Source organism: Cherax quadricarinatus, unplaced genomic scaffold (genome assembly GCF_038502225.1).
Source record: "Cherax quadricarinatus isolate ZL_2023a unplaced genomic scaffold, ASM3850222v1 Contig1523, whole genome shotgun sequence".
Lineage (NCBI taxonomy): Eukaryota > Metazoa > Arthropoda > Malacostraca > Decapoda > Parastacidae > Cherax > Cherax quadricarinatus.
The window spans coordinates 20,540-33,000 of record NW_027196549.1 but is presented as its reverse complement, the minus strand read 5'-3'; the positions used below and the strand labels follow the sequence as shown (position 1 = coordinate 33,000).

The window sequence follows — 12,461 nt, the reverse complement described above, 5'->3', positions numbered from 1 at the left end:
TTTCACATCCAACCTTTATTTTACTCCATATAATCCTTGAATTAATATATTTATAGTCTCTCTTTTCCTGCCATTATTGTTGCTACTCCTTCTTTAGCTCTAACTCTGTTTGAAACCCCTGACCTAATCCCATTTATTCCTCTCCATTGAAACTCTCCCACCCCTTTCTGCTTTGTTTCACTTAAAGCCAGGACATCCAGCTTCTTCTCATTCATAACATCCACAATCATCTCTTTCTTATCATTTGCACAACATCCACGCACATTCAGACTTCCCACTTTGACAATTTTCTTCTTATTCTTTCTAGTAATTATTACAGGAAAAGGGGTTACTAGCCCATTGTTCCCCGCATTTTAGTTGACTTTTACAACACGCATGGCTTACGGAGGAAAGATTCTTATTCCACTTCCCCATGGATGTAAAAGAAAAGTAATAAGAAAAAAGAGCTATTAAGATAAAATCAAAGAAAACTCAGATGAGTGTGTATAAATAAACTTGTTGATGTATGTGTAGTGTGACCTAAGTGTAAGTAGAAGTAGCAAGACATGCCTGTAATCTTGCATGTTTATGAGGCACAAAATACACCAGCAATCCTACCATCATGTAAAACAATTACAGGCTTTCGTTTTACACTCACTTGGCAGGATGGTAGTACCTCCCTGGGTGGTTGCTGGCTACGGTATAAAACAGAGGTTTTAAATGATGTACCAGTCAACTTGGTACAGGCAAAATCTTGGCTCACTTCTGTATGCCAGTGTCCCCAAATAAAATTTTTGGAACCCAGTGATATAAATTAAATAATGCAGTACTTGGGTACGTTTGTACTAAATCGTTTTACCATTTATTACCCGTATAAATTCAAAACACAGATGACGTAGATGAGTTCATTTGTCCCTAGTGGAGAGTCGAAATTTCAGTTCTATTATACTAGTCAATATTTAGTGTGTTCATAATTTACATAAAATAATTGTAATTATCCACGTAATGTTTAGGTATTAAAAATCACCTGAAATATACATGGGACTCACCTTACACACAAATAAAAAAAATATTCAAATCTTGATGTATTTAATTCTTAATATGCGTTATCATATGGCTTGATCATAAATTGCGTATGTTAATTCTCATGCACCGTATGTTCTGTGGGTTATAAAGTTGCCATTAATTAATTTCTGTCGGAGTAGTATTGGAAGTAATAGTTGTGGTATCTGCAAAAATAGCGATAGTTGTAATATGTCTAGAAGTATTAGTAGCTATTTTAAACCTATGTTTCTCATTTATCCCCCCATTCAAAATTATATTAACGCATTTTTTCCCGTACAGCATAATGTTTCATCGCTCGACTTTCATAATAGACGGGAATTGGAAGGGAGAGGACAGATACTTCTACTGTTACCTCTTTTATCCACATAGACTTTATGCATTAATTTGGAACGAAGCTTTTGAAAAGGAGTTTAATAGATAACTTCGATTTGTGCAAAAAGGTCTTTTTCATGTCCGCCTCACCTCTTCCTCTCTTCTCATCTCCACTCTCGATCTTACCTACCTCCCTCTCCACCTCTGGTGATGCCTTGATATTTTTGCTCGTGAAGTGCGCTTTAATCTCCATTGTGGAGGCAGCACCCAGACTGCAGCAAACATTGTGGAGGCAGCACCCAGACTGCAGCAAACATTGTGGAGGCAGCACCCAGACTGCAGCAAACATTGTGGAGGCAGCACCCAGACTGCAGCAAACATTGTGGAGGCAGCACCCAGACTGCAGCAAACATTGTGGAGGCAGCACCCAGACTGCAGCAAACATTGTGGAGGCAGCACCCAGACTGCAGCAAACATTGTGGAGGCAGCACCCAGACTGCAGCAAACATTGTGGAGGCAGCACCCAGACTGCAGCAAACATTGTGGAGGCAGCACCCAGACTGCAGCAAACATTGTGGAGGCAGCACCCAGACTGCAGCAAACATTGTGGAGGCAGCACCCAGACTGCAGCAAACATTGTGGAGGCAGCACCCAGACTGCAGCAAACATTGTGGAGGCAGCACCCAGACTGCAGCAAACATTGTGGAGGCAGCACCCAGAGCAAACATTGTGGAGGCAGCCAGACTGCAGCAAACATTGTGGAGGCAGCACCCAGACTGCAGCAAACATTGTGGAGGCAGCACCCAGACTGCAGCAAACATTGTGGAGGCAGCACCCAGACTGCAGCAAACATTGTGGAGGCAGCACCCAGACTGCAGCAAACATTGTGGAGGCAGCACCCAGACTGCAGCAAACATTGTGGAGGCAGCACCCAGACTGCAGCAAACATTGTGGAGGCAGCACCCAGACTGCAGCAAACATTGTGGAGGCAGCACCCAGACTGCAGCAAACATTGTGGAGGCAGAGCGCAGACTGCAGCAAACATTGTGGAGGCAGCACCCAGACTGCAGCAAACATTGTGGAGGCAGCACCCAGACTGCAGCAAACATTGTGGAGGCAGTATCCAGACTGCAGCAAACATTGTGGAGGCAGCACCCAGACTGCAGCAAACATTGTGGAGGCAGCACCCAGACTGCAGCAAACATTGTGGAGGCAGCACCCAGACTGCAGCAAACATTGTGGAGGCAGCACCCAGACTGCAGCAAACATTGTGGAGGCAGTACCCAGACTGCAGCAAACATTGTGGAGGCAGCACCCAGACTGCAGCAAACATTGTGGAGGCAGCACCCAGACTGCAGCAAACATTGTGGAGGCAGCACCCAGACTGCAGCAAACATTGTGGAGGCAGCACCCAGACTGCAGCAAACATTGTGGAGGCAGTATCCAGACTGCAGCAAACATTGTGGAGGCAGTATCCAGACTGCAGCAAACATTGTGGAGGCAGCACCCAGACTGCAGCAAACATTGTGGAGGCAGCACCCAGACTGCAGCAAACATTGTGGAGGCAGCACCCAGACTGCAGCAAACATTGTGGAGGCAGCACCCAGACTGCAGCAAACATTGTGGAGGCAGCACCCAGACTGCAGCAAACATTGTGGAGGCAGCACCCAGACTGCAGCAAACATTGTGGAGGCAGCACCCAGACTGCAGCAAACATTGTGGAGGCAGTATCCAGACTGCAGCAAACATTGTGGAGGCAGCACCCAGACTGCAGCAAACATTGTGGAGGCAGCACCCAGACTGCAGCAAACATTGTGGAGGCAGCACCCAGACTGCAGCAAACATTGTGGAGGCAGCACCCAGACTGCAGCAAACATTGTGGAGGCAGTATCCAGACTGCAGCAAACATTGTGGAGGCAGCACCCAGACTGCAGCAAACATTGTGGAGGCAGCACCCAGACTGCAGCAAACATTGTGGAGGCAGCACCCAGACTGCAGCAAACATTGTGGAGGCAGTATCCAGACTGCAGCAAACATTGTGGAGGCAGCACCCAGACTGCAGCAAACATTGTGGAGGCAGCACCCAGACTGCAGCAAACATTGTGGAGGCAGCACCCAGACTGCAGCAAACATTGTGGAGGCAGCACCCAGACTGCAGCAAACATTGTGGAGGCAGTATCCAGACTGCAGCAAACATTGTGGAGGCAGCACCCAGACTGCAGCAAACATTGTGGAGGCAGCACCCAGACTGCAGCAAACATTGTGGAGGCAGCACCCAGACTGCAGCAAACATTGTGGAGGCAGTATCCAGACTGCAGCAAACATTGTGGAGGCAGTATCCAGACTGCAGCAAACATTGTGGAGGCAGCACCCAGACTGCAGCAAACATTGTGGAGGCAGCACCCAGACTGCAGCAAACATTGTGGAGGCAGCACCCAGACTGCAGCAAACATTGTGGAGGCAGTATCCAGACTGCAGCAAACATTGTGGAGGCAGTATCCAGACTGCAGCAAACATTGTGGAGGCAGCACCCAGACTGCAGCAAACATTGTGGAGGCAGCACCCAGACTGCAGCAAACATTGTGGAGGCAGCACCCAGACTGCAGCAAACATTGTGGAGGCAGCACCCAGACTGCAGCAAACATTGTGGAGGCAGTAGCCAGACTGCAGCAAACATTGTGGAGGCAGTATCCAGACTGCAGCAAACATTGTGGAGGCAGCACCCAGACTGCAGCAAACATTGTGGAGGCAGCACCCAGACTGCAGCAAACATTGTGGAGGCAGTATCCAGACTGCAGCAAACATTGTGGAGGCAGTATCCAGACTGCAGCAAACATTGTGGAGGCAGCACCCAGACTGCAGCAAACATTGTGGAGGCAGCACCCAGACTGCAGCAAACATTGTGGAGGCAGCACCCAGACTGCAGCAAACATTGTGGAGGCAGCACCCAGACTGCAGCAAACATTGTGGAGGCAGCACCCAGACTGCAGCAAACATTGTGGAGGCAGCACCCAGACTGCAGCAAACATTGTGGAGGCAGCACCCAGACTGCAGCAAACATTGTGGAGGCAGCACCCAGACTGCAGCAAACATTGTGGAGGCAGCACCCAGACTGCAGCAAACATTGTGGAGGCAGCACCCAGACTGCAGCAAACATTGTGGAGGCAGCACCCAGACTGCAGCAAACATTGTGGAGGCAGCACCCAGACTGCAGCAAACATTGTGGAGGCAGCACCCAGACTGCAGCAAACATTGTGGAGGCAGCACCCAGACTGCAGCAAACATTGTGGAGGCAGCACCCAGACTGCAGCAAACATTGTGGAGGCAGCACCCAGACTGCAGCAAACATTGTGGAGGCAGCACCCAGACTGCAGCAAACATTGTGGAGGCAGCACCCAGACTGCAGCAAACATTGTGGAGGCAGTATCCAGACTGCAGCAAACATTGTGGAGGCAGCACCCAGACTGCAGCAAACATTGTGGAGGCAGCACCCAGAGCTGCAGCCACCATGGTGGAGGCAGCATCCAGACTGCAGCAAACATTGTGGAGGCAGTATCCAGACTGCAGCAAACATTGTGGAGGCAGCACCCAGACTGCAGCAAACATTGTGGAGGCAGCACCCAGACTGCAGCAAACATTGTGGAGGCAGCACCCAGACTGCAGCAAACATTGTGGAGGCAGCACCCAGACTGCAGCAAACATTGTGGAGGCAGCACCCAGACTGCAGCAAACATTGTGGAGGCAGCACCCAGACTGCAGCAAACATTGTGGAGGCAGCACCCAGACTGCAGCAAACATTGTGGAGGCAGCACCCAGACTGCAGCAAACATTGTGGAGGCAGCACCCAGACTGCAGCAAACATTGTGGAGGCAGCACCCAGACTGCAGCAAACATTGTGGAGGCAGCACCCAGACTGCAGCAAACATTGTGGAGGCAGCACCCAGACTGCAGCAAACATTGTGGAGGCAGCACCCAGACTGCAGCAAACATTGTGGAGGCAGCACCCAGACTGCAGCAAACATTGTGGAGGCAGCAGCCTGCAGCAAACATTGTGGAGGCAGCACCCAGACTGCAGCAAACATTGTGGAGGCAGCACCCAGACTGCAGCAAACATTGTGGAGGCAGCACCCAGACTGCAGCAAACATTGTGGAGGCAGCACCCAGACTGCAGCAAACATTGTGGAGGCAGCACCCAGACTGCAGCAAACATTGTGGAGGCAGCACCCAGACTGCAGCAAACATTGTGGAGGCAGTATCCAGACTGCAGCAAACATTGTGGAGGCAGCACCCAGACTGCAGCAAACATTGTGGAGGCAGCACCCAGACTGCAGCAAACATTGTGGAGGCAGCACCCAGACTGCAGCAAACATTGTGGAGGCAGCACCCAGACTGCAGCAAACATTGTGGAGGCAGTATCCAGACTGCAGCAAACATTGTGGAGGCAGCACCCAGACTGCAGCAAACATTGTGGAGGCAGCACCCAGACTGCAGCAAACATTGTGGAGGCAGTATCCAGACTGCAGCAAACATTGTGGAGGCAGTATCCAGACTGCAGCAAACATTGTGGAGGCAGCACCCAGACTGCAGCAAACATTGTGGAGGCAGCACCCAGACTGCAGCAAACATTGTGGAGGCAGCACCCAGACTGCAGCAAACATTGTGGAGGCAGTATCCAGACTGCAGCAAACATTGTGGAGGCAGTATCCAGACTGCAGCAAACATTGTGGAGGCAGCACCCAGACTGCAGCAAACATTGTGGAGGCAGCACCCAGACTGCAGCAAACATTGTGGAGGCAGCACCCAGACTGCAGCAAACATTGTGGAGGCAGCACCCAGACTGCAGCAAACATTGTGGAGGCAGTATCCAGACTGCAGCAAACATTGTGGAGGCAGCACCCAGACTGCAGCAAACATTGTGGAGGCAGCACCCAGACTGCAGCAAACATTGTGGAGGCAGTATCCAGACTGCAGCAAACATTGTGGAGGCAGCACCCAGACTGCAGCAAACATTGTGGAGGCAGTATCCAGACTGCAGCAAACATTGTGGAGGCAGCACCCAGACTGCAGCAAACCAGACTGCAGCAAACATTGTGGAGGCAGCACCCAGACTGCAGCAAACATTGTGGAGGCAGCACCCAGACTGCAGCAAACATTGTGGAGGCAGCACCCAGACTGCAGCAAACATTGTGGAGGCAGCACCCAGACTGCAGCAAACATTGTGGAGGCAGCACCCAGACTGCAGCAAACATTGTGGAGGCAGCACCCAGACTGCAGCAAACATTGTGGAGGCAGCACCCAGACTGCAGCAAACATTGTGGAGGCAGTATCCAGACTGCAGCAAACATTGTGGAGGCAGCACCCAGACTGCAGCAAACATTGTGGAGGCAGCACCCAGACTGCAGCAAACATTGTGGAGGCAGCACCCAGACTGCAGCAAACATTGTGGAGGCAGCACCCAGACTGCAGCAAACATTGTGGAGGCAGCACCCAGACTGCAGCAAACATTGTGGAGGCAGGTGGAGGCAGCACCCAGACTGCAGCAAACATTGTGGAGGCAGCACCCAGACTGCAGCAAACATTGTGGAGGCAGCACCCAGACTGCAGCAAACATTGTGGAGGCAGCACCCAGACTGCAGCAAACATTGTGGAGGCAGCACCCAGACTGCAGCAAACATTGTGGAGGCAGCACCCAGACTGCAGCAAACATTGTGGAGGCAGCACCCAGACTGCAGCAAACATTGTGGAGGCAGCACCCAGACTGCAGCAAACATTGTGGAGGCAGTATCCAGGCTGGAGCAAACATTGTGGAGGCAGCACCCAGACTGCAGCAAACATTGTGGAGGCAGCACCCAGACTGCAGCAAACATTGTGGAGGCAGCACCCAGACTGCAGCAAACATTGTGGAGGCAGTATCCAGACTGCAGCAAACATTGTGGAGGCAGTATCCAGGCTGGAGCAAACATGCTCAGGTATCAAGCAGCGGCCTCTCGCTCACACACACACTACCATACGAATATTTTACCGGCTTCCACAAGTCTTGCCGATCCTAGTCGCCACTTAGGTGCAATATTGGAAGAGGGAGAGGGGGGAAGGAGTGGGATGCACCTTAATGTTAATTGGTTTCTCCTGCCTCTGAAACAATGCCTGAGAGGGTAGTACTGGTCGTCCATCTTCAGCATACAACACGGTTTCTTAATCTCTAATTGTGTGGCAAAGTTTCTTCTTATTTCTGATGATACCTTCTTGTAAAGCTATGTATGTAGTTTGGCTTCCCGCCCTTTTTAACCAGTTCGTTCACGTCTTTATTGCCTTCGAGTCTGTCCCATTTCTTTATGCTCTATTACTCTTTCTTTCTTTTAGAACAGTACGAATCACTGGCTCTCTCTTCTTATTTCCCTGTTATTCTTTACTAGTCTGAACTACTCCATAGCCCCCCAGCACTCCATGGTGAAGCAGATCATCATAGTTTACCAGGTCAGTTTCTCTATTACGTTGTACCATTGAATTTACGGAAGTCAATCTTACACAAAAAGTTGTTTCTTCTGTTTTCTAGCATTCCGATCAGCTATTCTCCCTTTGTACTCGCCATTACTCGTAAGTGCTTAGTCATCATAGTATAGTCACTGACTCCCAACTGAATAATCTGACTCATCATTTCTTATTTGGACACATTGAGTAAATACAAAGGCCAAACTGACTGGCTTATTTCTGCTACACGTTCATGTGAATTAATGACGCAGTTACCAACAGCCTGACTAATCAGTTAGAGATTATTAGATTAGAAATTAAGTTAAGTAAGCCATTTTTTTTACCAATAACTTATTCTACGTAACTCCAGACTCCTCTTACTCCTCCCTGTTAGTGGCTTTTTAATGGCTCTCCTCCTTCAAAAGATATCTCTTTCGTCACTGCTGATATAAGCATTAAATATACTAGAAGTATTGATATTTCTAAACGCTTTTTTTTCAGGATATGACATCGAAAACCTTGAACATGATTCACCCATAGAATAGGTTTTAATAATCAGTATTGATTTAAGTGCGTCCAATTTAAGTTGGCTTTCTCTCCAGTTCATAACGAATTCTACTGAAGAATCAGATTCTGTCAATGTAAAATGTAAACTTGCTAGCAGCTCTCACTGCTGGTGATCTGATCCTTCTAAAGACGTTCAAAGATTTCTTTTCAATGACTCATATCTTACAATTACCATTATTACATTCATTTAATTTACTTTCAGTTGCATAATTTGTGACATCACTGAAATCATCAAAGAGGCTTTCTTCGTATGTAATGAAGGTTGGCAAGATAATCTTCATTTCTCGGGCACATTCTGTTATTTTTTCCCCACCAAAAGATGTACTTTAGAAACCCCATTCCATTTTTGCAAATACACTAAGTGAAAGGGGGGACCATTCTTGAATATATTGTAATGTAAAAATCAGAGTCATAGTAAAAATCAGAGGCATAGTAAAAATCAGATATATTAAAAATCAGAGACATAGTTTTTCTGTCATCAAAGCTTCTTGAAAGATTTTTATTTCTGTTTTCAAAGTGCAATGCAAAACTCTGTTCATTATGACACATCGGAGTCTTCCTAATAACGACATCAATTTTTTTCTTAACTTCAAATGCTGCAGTCTCCTATTGTTTCATTCGCGAAATAGCCTCTGAAAACTTTTAGATCCGAGTTTTGAAAAACAAGAAAGATGAAAAATATCTTGTTCATTAAAAACTCATGAAAAATCTTTGCGCATATATTGCATATCGTTAATCCACGAAATAGTTTCATGGTCGATTTCCACAAAATCATTAAAGGAATAAAGACTTTCTATTCTGTGAATTGGTAAAGAAAAACAGACACTTGTTCCACAGACCTACATGAGAATATATTAGTAAAATATCAACAGCAGCCTGAGCAACTTATGTATGTGTGCTCCACAGCCTACACTATTATTTTTCTGTTCGATCTTTATTCAGATTTTGTGAAAATATCGTTTCTTCTTTTTTCTTATGAAGCTTCCGACATTGGAGTGGTATTATATACTAAAATGCCTAGTATTTTAATAGCGACATCAAATATTTATTTATTCGAAGGGGGTTTGACAGTTCATTTTTTTCTGTTGCAATACCTCTAGGACACAGAAGTTTTAACAGAAATGCGGCGCAACCAATTTCGTATACGATGAACGATAGGATGAGAAGAAAATTTCGGGATAGCATTTAATGCATTTAGAAAGTCTGAAACTACTACAGATGCTGAGGTTAGGTAATGAAGCAATAGGTATAAAGATCATGAGAATTACATGTAACTCGCTGTAAAAATGCTAGTTGAGTTTATTAAATGACTTCGTATAACTGTCCGGAAAAACTTACAAACCCCACACGGTCAAAGGAATTAGAACCATCACTGTAAACTGCAGTAGTACAAGAATGAAATAGGGAATAGTTATGAAAAAGGGAGATAAAGGCTACAGTAAGTAATAGAGGTTTCGCACAAGGAAGTGAGGAAGAACAGACACGAATTGTTGAAACTTCCAAAGGTGGAAGATACAAGTTAGATGCTTTGATGGACATACAGAATGAAGGGTAAATGAAGGGTAGCCATGAGAGTGAATAAGGAAAGAATGGGGACGTAGTGATGAGGGAAGGATGTAGTGATGTAGAAGGACTGTAAAGGTAATGAGAGCAGATAAAATAACGGAGACAATGGGCATCAGGCCAAGTTTGCAAACATGGAACATTCAGCTCTGCATATAGGCTCTCACCATGGACGTAATGAAGAGCTCCAGGAGAGACCGCAGAATATATCTTGTCGCCATAATCCAGTTTTGATAAGATAACAGAATTAAGACAAAGAAAAGTTCGTCTATCATCCCCCTAAGAAACATGGGCAAGATTTTTAAGGAGGTTCAGTCGGCTATAGCAAATTATTTTCAGGGAGGTTTTGCTACATTTCCAAGAAATCAGGCAAATCAAACAAAATGCCTACGAACCTGACAATCTCTTTCTGGGAAATGAGAACCATACAGATAAAAGGCTGAATTTAGAGACATCAGATCTTTTTGTGAAAGAAATGGGCTTCAGTAGCGGAAAATTAAAAAAAAAATTATTAGTGCCCCAGAGGGAAACACAGTAGCATTCTGGACAGAGGCTGCGACTAAGTGACAGTGCCTGCGCAACCTATAGCAAAATCAACATAAAGTGACGACCAAATATCACAGTGGAGACAGGTAAGGTAACTGTGAGCGAATAGAAAGAGTGGTGATGAGAACACTACCCTGAGGGACGCCTTCAACCTGGAGAAAGTCAGGGCAAAACATATTAACCCGGACACAGGAATGTCTTTCAGAAAAGAAATGCATAAGGAAAAGTGGCAAATTGCCTGGAAGGCCTAAAGAATGAGCTTGGGCCAATCTGTTGGAACAAAATCATTTAACAACAAGCAAAATCATTTAACAACAGCAGGAATGAATTGAACTTTTAGATGCAATACTCAGTGGTACAAGGTTCAGTTTAGTGCATTGCTAATCACCAATTTAGTCAAGAGGACTGGGGTCATAATGTAAGTGCTTCATTCGTTATGGTTTCACAATGTCGAAAGAATTAACACATTGCTCAAGACAGTTACCCCTGTCCGCAGATGTTAACTAACGAAGAGATTACTAACAGGTGAGGACCAGAAAAAAAATGGGCTTAGAAAGACTGCAGGTCTGGTCTGACAATGACCACTAGAATATAACTCCAGCAACTGCAAAGTCATGAAGATTGGTAACAGGTAAAGGAGTACAGGCTCGGGGACAAAGACTGCAAGCTTTACTCATTTATAAGGACCATGGCGTGAGCATTGTACTCATCATATCGCCTGGTGCACACGTCGGTAGAATAAATTCTGTAACAAACGCGCTTCTGGCAAATCTAAGATTAACTTACATTAACCTAAACAAGCAGTCATTTATCGCACTTTATACAGCATATATCAGGCTCATATTAGAATGTGTAGCACTAGTATGGAACACACTTTTGATCAAGCAAATAAAAAACTGGAGAAGGTTTAGGGGCCTTATGATGACATGAAAAACTGATGGAAATTGATAGGGTGTACAAGAACAGATTATTTGAGAGACGGGAAACAGGAACACAAAGACACAGCAGGAAGTTGAAAACACACATGAGACACAATGATGTTAGGCATTTCTTCAGGGTTAGGACTGCAAGGAAGTGGAACAACTTGGAGAGTTGAATGGTAGAAGAAGATAAATGATGCAGCTTTAAGAAGAGGTATGATGGGGCTCTCGAAACCAGAAGAGAGCAAACCTTGTAACGGCGAGCAAAGGGGCGAGACGCATACACACACACACACACACACACACACACACACACACACACACACAGAGGAGCTCGGACTCGACCCCCGCAACCTCAACTAGGTGAGTACACACACACACACACACACACACACACACACACACACACACACACACACACACACACACACACACACACACACACACACACACACACACACACACACACACACACAACACACACAAAAAAAAAAAAAAAAAAAAAAAAAAAAAAAAAAAAAAAAAAAACACAAAAAAAAAAAAACTGGAGGACCAAGCAGGGATAACAGGGAAGGCACTACAATGGATCAGGGAATACTTGTCAGGAAGACAGCAGCGAGTCATGGTACGTGGCGAGGTGTCAGAGTAGGCACCTGTGACCAGCGGGGTCCCGCAGGGGTCAGTCCTAGGACCAGTGCTGTTTCTGGTATTTGTGAACGACATGACGGAAGGAATAGACTCTGAGGTGTCCCTGTTTGCAGATGACGTGAAGTTGATGAGAAGAATTCACTCGATCGAAGACCAGGCAGAACTACAAAGGGATCTGGACAGGCTGCAGACCTGGTCCAGCAATTGGCTCCTGGAGTTCAATCCCACCAAGTGCAAAGTCATGAAGATTGGGGAAGGGCAAAGAAGACCGCAGACGGAGTACAGTCTAGGGGGCCAGAGACTACAAACCTCACTCAAGGAAAAAGATCTTGGGGTGAGTATAACACCAGGCACATCTGAAGCGCACATCAACCAAATAACTGCTGCAGCATA

At 46.3% G+C, this 12,461-nt stretch overlaps 1 long non-coding RNA gene across 1 annotated transcript in view; it reads left to right on the top strand.

Annotated features, from left to right (window-relative positions):
• Positions 1-8,955, top strand: part of LOC138851674 (uncharacterized) — a 38,222-nt gene extending 29,267 nt beyond the window's left edge. The window contains exon 3 of the long non-coding RNA XR_011391342.1: positions 8,594-8,955. This is a non-coding gene — a long non-coding RNA (uncharacterized lncRNA). The remainder of the gene's footprint in view (positions 1-8,593) is intronic.
• Positions 8,956-12,461: the final 3,506 nt, after the last annotated feature.